Source organism: Pteropus alecto, unplaced genomic scaffold, assembly GCF_000325575.1.
Source record: "Pteropus alecto unplaced genomic scaffold, ASM32557v1 scaffold548, whole genome shotgun sequence".
NCBI lineage: Eukaryota > Metazoa > Chordata > Mammalia > Chiroptera > Pteropodidae > Pteropus > Pteropus alecto.
Genome location: NW_006441138.1, coordinates 392,176 through 404,786, shown reverse-complemented (window position 1 = coordinate 404,786; position 12,611 = coordinate 392,176).

Below are 12,611 nucleotides of genomic sequence, written 5' to 3'. Positions count from 1 at the left end.
GGAAAGAGAAAGAACCTTGACCTGAAACTTATAAAATGAATAAATGAATCATGGACTTAGAAGTAAAACATAAACTATATAACTTTTAGAAAACAACATAGAAGAATATCTTTTGAATCCAGTGATAGATAAAGAATTCTTAGACAACACCAAAAGCATCATCGATCAAAAGACAATTTGATAAAATGGACCTCATTAAATTTCAAATTTTGCTCTGTCAAAGATACTATGAAGATAATGAAAAGACAGGTTAAAACATTTGCAAGATAAATATCAAAGGACTAGTATCTAAAATATCTATACTATATCTACGGATACATACATAGATATAGATATCTCAAAGCAGAACAGTTAAAAAATAAGCAATTCATGTAGAATATGGAAAACAGTCATGAAGAGACATTTTAGTAAAAAGGATAAACAGATGGTAAATAAGCACATTAGAAATGTTTAACATCACTAGCATTAGATAAATGTAATGAGATAATATTATACACCTATCAGAATGGCTAAAGCAAAAAATAGAACACCATGTGTGGAGAAACTGGATTACTCATACATTGCTGGCAGAAATATAAAATGATAGAATCACTCTGGAAAACAGTTTGGCAATGTCTTCAAAAACTAAACATACAACTATGTTTAAGATCTCTATGGTCATGTCAAGTTCACACAAAAACATGTACATGAATATTTATAGCAGTTTTATTCATAATAGCCAAAAATTCAGAACAACTCTTAATGGATGTTCTTTAATGGATGAGTTGTTAGACGAATTGTTAGTGATTAAATATAGTTATAGAATATGATTCAGCAATCAAAAGAAATAAACTATTGACACATGAAAGAATCTGAATTAATCTCCAGAGCATTTTCTAAGTGAAAAAAACAATACAAAAAGGTTGCAGACCGTGTGACTTCATTTATATAACATTCTTGAAATGACAAAAGGATAGAAATGGAGAACAAAATAGTGGTTACTAGGGATGAAGGAAGGAGTGGGGACAGGGTGAAAGTAGATGTGGCTATAAAAGTACAAGAGAGATCCTTGTGATAATGGAAATGTTCTGTATCTTGACTATATCAATGTCAGAATCATGGCTGTGGTATTTTACTATAGTTTTGAAGGACGTTACCATTGTGTAAAGGGTACCCATGATCTTTCTATATCTAATAACTGCATGTGAACCTACAGTTATTTGAAAATAAAAGTTTAATTAAAAAAAGTAAAGTGCTCAATAATTTTTCTCTTTCACTAGACCAAAGCTCCATGAAGGACTGTCTTTGTCTTCCTTTATATTATTACACCATTATAGTGCTGGGAATGGTGGCTGCTAAGTAACAATTTGTCAAATGAGTCAATAAATTATACTGCTCTTACTTTGTTTGCTTAAAAAAATTGAGAATAAAAATTGAAGGACAAAGTATTAAAATCCCAACCAAAACACAAAAAAAGGGTAGGGGGACATAGACAGACAACTCACACACACACAGACACACACACACACACACACACACATACAGATAAAAATGACTCTTAGCACTTGAAAAATATTCAGTTACAATTAGATAAATACAAAATAAAACAACACAGACACCTTGAAATGATGATTGGGAAAATTTTAAAAAACTATGATAATATAACCTATTGGCATGGCTATGAAGAATTAGTACCTTCTATATATTACTGGTCAAGTGTAAACAAGTGCAACCATTAGGAACAGGAATTTGGCAATTTAGCAAAACCATAAATGCACTTACATTTTAACCCAGCGATTTAACTTCTAGGAATCTACACTGAAGATACATCTTTAACACTATGAAAATATGCATACACAATGTTATTCATTGTGGTGGTCTTTTTTACATGCAAAATATTTAAACCAGATTAAATGTTCACATATAGAAGAATGGTTAACCCTTTTCCCATTTAGAAAAAGTGTGCAGCTCACTGCCAGTATTTATTTAACATCACACATAGGATTGATACATTTTCTAGGATTTGATATTTTCAGTGATTGAACTACTAAAAACAGTATGCTATAAATAGAATGAAGTCATTCGTTTCCAAAGACTATCGATATACTAAGGTGATATGAAAATAATAATAAAAGTGAAATATTTCATGGCAAACTTTGGGGGGAAGGTTAGCACTGTAAACAGTGTGTGATCTTGGGGTAAAAGTTGTAGCTGCACGTGCTCCCAGTGAGTATTCTAGGAGCAAATGGAAAAAAGTTAAATAAACTATCACACATTACAAAATGAAGTACCATGCAACTGTAAAAAATATGGAAGAACTCTATGTATGAATAGTAATTTCTTTGATATATTGTTAAATAAAAAAGAGCAGCCCAAAAGAATATCTGTGTTGTGCTACCTTTCATGTAAGAATGAAGGGTATATACAAAAATTTACATATTTCTCCTCATTCTGTGCAAAATAATTACAGGAAGAATAAATCAGAAATTAATGAGATTAGTTACTTACATAGGGAGGAAAAGGGAATAGAAGAATAGATACAATGGAGTAGTGACAGTTCTTTCAATATATCTTATTTTAATAGCTCTGACTTTTAAAATAATGATGTTTCACAAACCCTCAAAATAATAAATTAAAATTAACCAGAATGTGGATGGAACTCAAAATGAATATCAGCTGTAATAAATGAATCTTATAAAAATAAATTGCATAATTACATTATCACAATGAAGGAAATAGGAAAGAAAAGAACTAGCCTAAGTAACCATAGAAAGAAATATTTTGATTGTGTTCATGACAAAAGAACTATACACACATATTTTATTCTGGTTCATAAATATATTTCTCAAAGGGTTAGATGTATATGAGTATTGGACAAATATGCAAATATATTGTTGATAATGAAAACCATGTAGCTCACTGCTGCAGAGGAAGCCACAATACTGACGTACTGAATTGTAAAGAAGTTACAAATAGTATAATAAAAGTGTGATGTTGAATTAGAGTCAGAAATACAGATCTGTATTTACGGTTTTAACACATAGATAGATATATCAGAACAAAAGTAAATATTGTTGTATGTGCATGTGTGTGTTATAAAGCCTACATATATTTTCTAGTTCTGTCTACTGGGAAGACCTGGAGGAATGATATTCCAATAGCAATGAATACATCTACCACCCAGATTTTGGTTTCTAAATATGATTCTCCAATAAAAGAAAGTAGGGCTCCTTGTAGAAATAACTGGGTTTGGAGCCGAAACAAGGATAATAAAACATAGGCCCAACATCTTGTGGTATTTAAGGAAGTGCTTAACAAATGACAAGGGCATAATGAAAGGACACATAAACAGTTTGGAAGAATGCTCAATGGCCAAAGGTAGAACAATTTGAAAAACAAAATAAATAATGAGAGTATTGGATTATAGCCCATAGATAAAATAAATATGTATGACTCTATACTGATATAAATAAATATGGGAATAAATACTTGAGAAAGAAAGGACAACTCTTCCTCACAGTAGAATTCTAATCAGTCAATGTAGAAGAAATGAGGAAAATAAAATCACCATTAGGCTAAAACCATAGTAACAGTTATTGCAGACAAAAATCATTAATGAATCCTAACATTAGTGAATAAAAGTATGATAAGAAACAGGATATTTGCATAGCCTCAAAGTATTTCCTCCAAATATTGATTTATTAAAAAGAGAAAAATGATAACTTTACAGTGGAGAAAGTTTTAATATATTACCTTAACCAAGTGATGAAGATTAACATCATCAGTCATAAGACATCTATATCATGCACCACTTGAAATGATACATTGAGAAGAGGACATTTCTGAAGTATTCTTGTCAAAAATGTATAACTTAAATCTAATCACTCGAAAACATCAGACAAAAGAAAAATGAACAAATGGGACTACATCAAACTAAAAAGTTTTTGTACAGCAAAAGAAACTATCAACAAAACAAAAAGACAGCAAACTGATTGAGAGAAGATATTCATTAATGATACATCTGATAAGAAGTTAACATCCAAAATATATAAAGAACTCATACAACTCAACAACAACAACAACAACAAATAATCTAATTAAAAAAAAAATGGGCAGGAGACTTGAATATATGCTTCTCCAAAGAGGAAATATAGATGACCAATAGACTTATGAAAAGATGCTCAAGGTTACTAATCATCAGAAAAATGCAAATTAAAATCACAATGAGATATCACCTCACACCTGTCAGAATGGCCATCATCAATAAATAAAAGAATAACAAGTGTTGGCAAGGATGCTAAGAAAAGGAAACCCTCATACATTGTTGATGGGAGTGAAAATTGGTACAGCTGCTATGGAAGATAGTATGGAGGTTTCTCAATATATTAAAAATGAATATACGTTTTGATCCAGAAATTGTACTTCTGGATATTTATCCAAAGAAAACCAAAACAATGATTTGTAAAGATCTATGCACTCTAATATTTGAGGCAGCACAATTTACAATAGCCAAGATATGGAAGCAATCTAAATGCCCATCAACAGAGGATTGGATAAAGAAGTTATGGTTCATATATGCAACAGAATATTACTTATCAAAAAAAAATGAAATTCTACCATTTGCAACAACATGGATGGACCTAGAGGTTATTATGCTGAGTGAGCTAAGTCAGACAAAGATAAATAACATATGATTTCACTTAAATGTGGAATCTAAGGAACAAAAAGAACAAACTAATCAAAACTGACTCACATATATAGAGGAAAATTTGGTGACGGGCAGAGGAGGTGGAGGGAGAATATGGTGAACAGTTAAAGAAGTACAAATTAGTAGTTGATAGATATCTGGTCATGGGAATGCGGAGCAAGCACAGCATAGAAAATGCAGTTAGCATTATTATATTGGCTAGGTGGAAAACCAGAGAGAGAAGGAGCAGTTAGGGAGATTGTTTTATAAACTATATAAATGTCTAATCAAATGTACTGTATACTTGAAACTAATTTAAACAAAAAAAACAAAAAAACAAAAAAACAAAAAAACAAAAAAAACGCTTGAGCCAAAAATTTTAAATTGCATTGAAAAAAACTAAACACTCCAAAATGTTAGCATATGTTCAATCTTAGACACTTACTAATTAAGGAACTATATTGTCATCTGAATTTTAACCATTTCGACAATTGCTGGCCCTCTGCAATCTCAACAGATGAGTTTTTGTTTTTTTTTTTTTCAGGCCCAGCCACCATCTCTCTCTTCCCCAAACTTAAAGGTCTATTTTTCACATTTCATTTGCAAATTCACATTGCAGCCTCTTGCCTGACCTTCAAAACCAGCAAGAAGGAGTTCAGAGAGCTATTAACCAGCCAGCTCTTTAAATCTGTGCCAGAAAAAAAGCTTATGGAGACATTTGCTAGCACCTAATTTCGATTTTTTGATGCACAGAGCTGAAACACACAGATTGAAATGTGCCAGGTTTGGTTAACTGGAGGCACAATAGGTATAATTTCATTGCGTGTTCAATTTTACAGTCTCTATTTTTGGAAGGCAAAAAATAACTAAATAAATATGAGCATAGATACAGAATAAACATCTTGCAATGAGTTTACTCCATCATTTAATTATGAACCTTTCAGCACAGCTTCCTCTTTGTCAGCCTTGAAACTCTGAATTTCATTATGGCAACAACAAGAGTTTTCTTTTTAATTAAGTTTACTTTTCAATTTAGAGCTGATCATGCTGACAGATGCTTTAATTCACTTGGAAGTCCACATTTCACTTTGCATTTATCTTCTTGCTTCTGGGAACTTGTACATAAGAAAACTGTCGGGATAGATGGGGCTCACGAAAGTGCATGGGGCATACTAACAAATTAGACTTGATTGGGAAATATTTCCTTGCAGGCACTAGCTTCACTTTCCCCATAGGGAACTATTATTCTCAGGGGCTAACCCATTACTATCACTTTTTTCTTTCTAGTGTCATATATTATATTAGAATTTCTATGGACATTACTAGAAATCCTATAACAACTCTGCCCAGTAGCTATTACTATTACCATTTTGCAGACAAGGACATGTAGGCTAATGGAAATTCATGCTTCCCTGCCTAGTGCATAGCAGAAATAGAATGGAAACACAGGATGTCTGACTCCAAAGCTGCTGTGTCTACCATACCTATCATCTAGTCTGTCTTAGTGATTGTAGAAATAAATTTATTATGAAACTAAAATAAGATAATCAATGAATACGCATTAAATTTGTTTTAATATATGTTGAGCTTCCCCCAAAATAACATGTAGTTACTTTCACACTAAGTGACTACAGCATCCAGGTTAGCAAGTGACTTTTTAATATGTCTGTGGCAGAACAACTAATTTGCACAGTACCCATGCCCTGCATACCAAAATTTGTTACTTCTAAAGTAGCAGAATTTCAGAGATGCAAACCAATTCTTCCTTTTTTTTTTTTTGCAGGTCTGATTTATTGTAACAAGAAACAAAGCCCTTCATTATACGATGACAAACTTAAGTGAAAACAATTTGAGGAGAAGAAATGCAAATTGTCTAATGGCTGATCTATTAATCAAACTTCAATGCAGGTAGTTGAAAGAGGAAAATAGAGTCTCTCTTTTGGGGTAGAAAAAAGGAAATGTAGCATCTTTATGGTTTCATCCTCCATCTGCTTAAGATTTTCAGATTCTTCCTTTATATTAACATAAACTTCTCTGAGATTAGCATAACTTTCAATTTCCGTCTCGAAAATTCACAGCAAAATTCCATGCAGAGTTAAAAGAGCTTTGATATCTGACCGATGGTCAAGGAAAGTGGGTTTGTGTGTATGTGTATGTGTAGATCTGTGTGTGTGTATCTGTGTGCATGTGTTTGTGTCTGTGTCTATTTGTGTGAAGACTCTTTATTGGACCTTTGAAATTAGGAAATTAGGAAAGTTTCATCTTCTCCCAGTGAGTGAGGAGAAGGTTGCAGATCCCAGATGTCTCTCTCCATCAGCACATGGAGTCAGCCAAAGGAATCCTGGCATCTGGTTCAATATCTGACTTCTTTTCTTCTCTGTCCTCACCTTCAAGATGACAGCTATCACTGTGATGCTGCACAAGTCATGAAAAAAGGAAACCTAGATCTCACACATCTTCCTTGCTGAAAGAATATAGAACATAAGGGATAGAATGGGGGTTCTACCTTACAGAGAAGGTGTAAGAAAAAAACAGATGAGATGCTTATATCTGGTCCAGTCCATACTAGATAAGAAAGAAAGCATCCTCCCCTCCATCCTACTACTAAGATATTTTTTAAAATAACAAAATATATTTAAAAAGCAAATCCTGAAAATCATCCCACAATGAATTCCAGATATGTTTTTGGCCCTATCAGGTAGCAGCTTGACTTGCCTTTTTATCCCAGTTTTTGCTCTGTCGCTGAGGGGCATAGGTGCAACTTGACAGTATCTCCCTTGGAGACAGTGCATCTCTCCATTTTTGCTCAGGAGTTCTTCTGCCTCTATGTGCATTTCCCTCAAGAATTCACTCAGCCATTATGACAAGCTCAACGTGAAAGAAGGAGGGTGTTAACAACCCATAGGCTTACCTTTCACCAAAGGAAAATGGAAGCTAGTACATAAGTACTCCCCTCTTTTACCTTCTTTTACCCAATGACAGATGCATTATTCACAGTTCTCCAAAAAGAACCCAGAGGAATCAAATCCTAGTCGATGACAGACAATGATGATCAGCTCCATAACATGCCTTGGATTGTTTTTCCCTCTTTTCCTATTTCACTCATCCCAGTCTCCCATGCCTGTGTTTTAGGACCAATTCCCAAAGTAAACTACCAGCATGGTACCCCTTGTGCCAGACTCAGCTTTTTCCGGGAAACTAAGTTAAGACACATGTGATATCATGAATTTAGTTTTGTTTTGATTGAAAGCTGAAGTTTCTTCTATAGCGAGAACCAATGGTCCTAACTGGCAATTCCACTCAACTAAAAAGTTGGTAGTTGCAAATATTTTAAACTTCCTGCCTCCCACCCTGAAAGTAAATGTAAATATTTAACAAATCTCACTTAAGCCTTGCCACATGCCTAATGCCTTTAAGCACACCTCAGAAGAAAGTCTCCCAAGGTGATTTTCATCCTTTATGTGTGCATGCATTTGTAATTCTAATATTGTGTAGCTGGAGATTTCTATCCATTATAGAGTTTAAAATGATGTAACCACATGTCAACCCAGGCTTCTGAATGTACTGTTTTACATCAGAAACTTAGATCTTTGAGTTGCCTCTGTATTTTCTTTTCTTTGTGCCAGGCCATGGAATGCCCATCAGCAAACACATCCCCTAGGTGGCACCAAAGGGGTGATTAACATATGTTATTTCTACAATTAGGACTTAATGTTCCCTTATGTAATTCACTCTGTCCTGGATAAGTTACATTTGTTTTTATGCTTTCTCATTACCGATTTGTATTTTTCTCAGTCTCCTTTAAAGTAGTGTAAAATTGCCATAAATCAAATTATTAGTAAACATTATTCAAACTATATTCTTGTGTGTATATTTTAATTTACAAAGGTGAGGACACAGATTCATGAGGTAGTTTTCATGGCATGGCCAAAAGATTTCTGAATATTGGTAAAGCCAAATTTTTTTACTTGGCCAGAGCCAACTAAATGAAGGAGCTCCAATACACCACCTGTGCATTCTCTCTGAGTTTTGTTGGCATTTCTGGACTTTTTAAATGGCCCAAAGGATATTATGAAGACTGATCATCACTGTCTGTCATCAACTGGGATTTGATTCCTCTGGGGTCTTTTTGGAGAACTGTGAATAATGCATCTATCATTGGATAACAGGATGCATTACTTCTAAAAGTGAAATGGATATATTGTCACCTGACTCTCTAATGTCTCACCACAGAGTGAAAGGCTTGACTAGCTGAGAAGCTCAACATGTCTTCTTTGTCCTTGGAACAATTTTCTAACGTAAAACTTTGCACTTGCATTATTGCACTTCATAGAAATAAAACAAGTAGACAACATAAATACCTTCTATAATTGGTAGGTGGAGAGTTTTTCTAACCTGGAAATGTGTATAGGCTCTGTATTTACAAATTGATTAAAACAGGTTAATTAACCCCTACTCTGCTTTGGAGGGTCACACCAGTCCCCTACTCTTCAGATTCTACAAGATGAAGACAAACTTGAGAAAAATATGTCAACCTCAAATTTATCATAATATGACTCAGAAAATCACAGCTTTTCTTATCATTTGGCATTATACATGGCAGTTGTGATCATATTCAGAAGTCCCAGGATAAGATATGTCAAAATACTGTGCTATTATATAAAAATGTAGTGATTCTTATGGTGTGAAGATGGATCTTCTGGTTATTAACCTATGGGCTTTATCTCAAAGCAAGCACAACCATATTGGGCTAGTAGAGAAGGATAGGAAGTATGGAATAGGTAGAGTCTTACCTAGATATATGCTTTAAACAGTGGGATTTGACTTCAGGCCTAAAACCCATGTCACACTGTGCAAAGAAGGCAAATTGAACACTCTTACTCTGGGCTAGCCTCTATACCCAGAGGATTAAGATCCAGTGTATAATACCAAAAGACTGAGAGAAGACCTTCTATAAAGCAGTCTTGTTCAATGACAATATCATGGTCCAGGCTAGTATTTCCCATATAAAGAGAAAGGAAAAAGAGTCTAACTCATAGAAGGACTTACAAAAGCCAAGTATAATGTCTAGATCCTAGTCAAGTAAGTTGAGTCAAGATAAGACTCCAAACTCACAAGTAAATATGAGATTAATCAGAAAGTGAGGAAGGAAGCCAAGCAATATAGAAAAAGTAGGACCATTAGAAGTCTGCAGCTTATACACAGATGCAGCAGAAACTGAATGCAGAGTAATCCAATTAAGTTCAGAGCCCTCACATGCATTGGTTTAAGTCTGCTCAAACACTGCTCCTCTTTGCAAGTAATGTCTGGAGACATATGTGGGGATGAGTTTGTTTGGGAGAATCTTTTCATAAGATAAATTTAAAAGACTGCTCAGTCACATGGACTAAATCCAAGGCCCTGTACCTGTATTTATATGTATAGTATTGTGCTTTTGTTTCATAAAAATGGCTCTAAATGTAATAAGCTTTAGGCCTCACAAAACCTTGATGTGCCTCTGTTGAGACACTATCAAAGCTCTGAGTCTACAGTCTTCAAGATTATCAAGCCATGCATGGACTGATGTAAAAGTATCAACAAAACAATAATTAACAACAGAATGATAAAAGAAATTAATATGACAAAAATCTTGAGAGACTGCATAATATCCTTCAATCCAGAGAGAACTGGACTAAATTGGTGAGTGAGATTACAGGTAAATAATGGTGAAACCCGTGATAACAGAGGTCTCTCTAATCTCTTCAAAGTATCAGCAAAAATATAGGAATTAAAAACCAGCAAGGCCAATTATCAGGTCTTCATTGAACATCATTCGAGGCCAGAATTATTCCATCATTGGAATTGAATCACCTCTAATTAGTGGAATTTCTACCTTGTCAAAAAGAAATTAACCAACCTCAGGGGAAGAAGGGCCCAGAGCCAAGGACAAAGGTGCATGCTGCCCAGTTGAACTCTTCTGGGCTCTTGCTCTCTCAGGTTATGGAGGAACAAATAGAGCCCAAGGACACAAATCTTCAAATTATAGTGCAGTGGAAGAAAAATGAGCCTTAGACAGAGTGTGAAGACAAGTCACCAAACCAATACTATAAAAGTAAATATAATGTCTGAAAGGACATGGAGTATGAGATAGAAGATAAAAGGAAACAATAGCAACTATGCAAAAGCACTAGAGGAGGTAAGAAAGGGAGGTAGGGAAGGAAGGAGGAAGAGAAAGAGAAAAGAAGGGAGAAAAGAAGAGGGGAGAAAAGAACAGAGCATAGAATACAAAAGACACTTATAAAGAAGACTTTCTAAGAGAAAACGTAATAGAAGAATATGCATAAAATTTACTACCAGTAATTTACAACAGAAAAGAGTACCTTAGAATATTCAATAAAATGTAATCTCAGAGATAAAAATGATGAAACACACAATTACACAAAGAGATTTCAAAGCTAAGAGTTCGGACTAAGAATACAAATGATGTAAATATAGAACTAATAAATAATTAGATATAACAAGGAACATAATTGATATGGACGGAAAAATTGGATTCCTGATATAAATGAAAGTGTTGAGATAATCATGGGAGATGAGGTGGACAAAAAGGCAGCTATTATTGCAGTTAGTGATACAATACAATTGGATAATAGAAATAGACAGCAAGGATGACACAACTTGGACTTGATAATTTCCTTGAAGAGAATCTAACATGTAGAATAGAAAAATATTTAAATATGTAATAGAATATTTTCCAGTCACTTAAATATCCTGCTTAACAATTAAATGTCAAGAACAATGAAATAAGTTTTCTTCTACATTAATGCAAAATAAATCAATATGTAAGTGACTATAAGTATAAGGAGGTATCAAGAAAATGAATCCAAAATGTGGAGATAAAAATGAATACAGGTAAAATTTGTCTGCAATGTAATAGTGCCAGAAATTATTGAAGAACTGTCTATAAAGTTCTAAAGATAAAAGAATGTTACTAAAGAGATAAGAATCATGGTTCGAGGCCAGTGGTCATCAAAGAGTGGTCCACAGTCTTCTTGGAAGATCCCCAAATCCAATTCTTTTTCATAATAGTACTGAGACAATATTTGTCTCCTTCTCCTCTTTTTATCAACAGATCAAAAAAAAGGAGGGGAGAGTGAACTAATTTAAATAAGAATGTGGAAGAGGAGTGGAAGGGGGAAAAGAAGAGGGAGGAGTAAGAAAAGAATAACTAGTCTATATAGTGCTTCTAGAGAGAGTTGTGGCACTACAGAAAAAGGAAAACAGAGTTTGCGGATGAGAGGGTTCACATGTCTTTCATAGAGAACAGGAAAGTCTCCTTTCTCCAAGTGAATATTTTAAATAAGAGGAGGAGAGGATAAAAAGGAAGGAAAGGGGCAAAGACAAGATGAGGTAAAGGAACAGGAAAAGAAGGTAGCCTTTCCCCTGTCTTCAACTGCTTTCAACTAAAGCTAGGTCTCCTGAGAGGTCTCTTTTAAGAGCTCTTTTTCATGAGCTCTTAGCACATTGCATCTTTTTACCCATCAGCACTAAAATATCTAACTCTTACTAAATATTTATATGCTCAGATGGGTCTCACTTACACAGCATCCATAGATTAAACATATCAACTAGGCAAGGAAGGATATGAGGCAGGTTGTCAAGAAGTGGTTCCAGAAATGAAAACGAGAATACAGGTTAGCAACATCATTTGACCTGGAGCCGATCTGGTTTCAGACCCAATACTTAAGTGATGAATCCATGGTACTTCCTTTATTCTGACTGAAGCCCACTGATGTTATTCTACTTAACACTGAAACTGTAATTACCACTTTTATAGATGAAATGCCAGAAAGTCAGGGATATAATATAAATTGTGCAAGTCACACAGCTGGTATATAAGAAAAAATTTTTGAACACAGAAATGTGTGGCTTCAAAGCTTGAACACTCTCATGTACTACCACAATG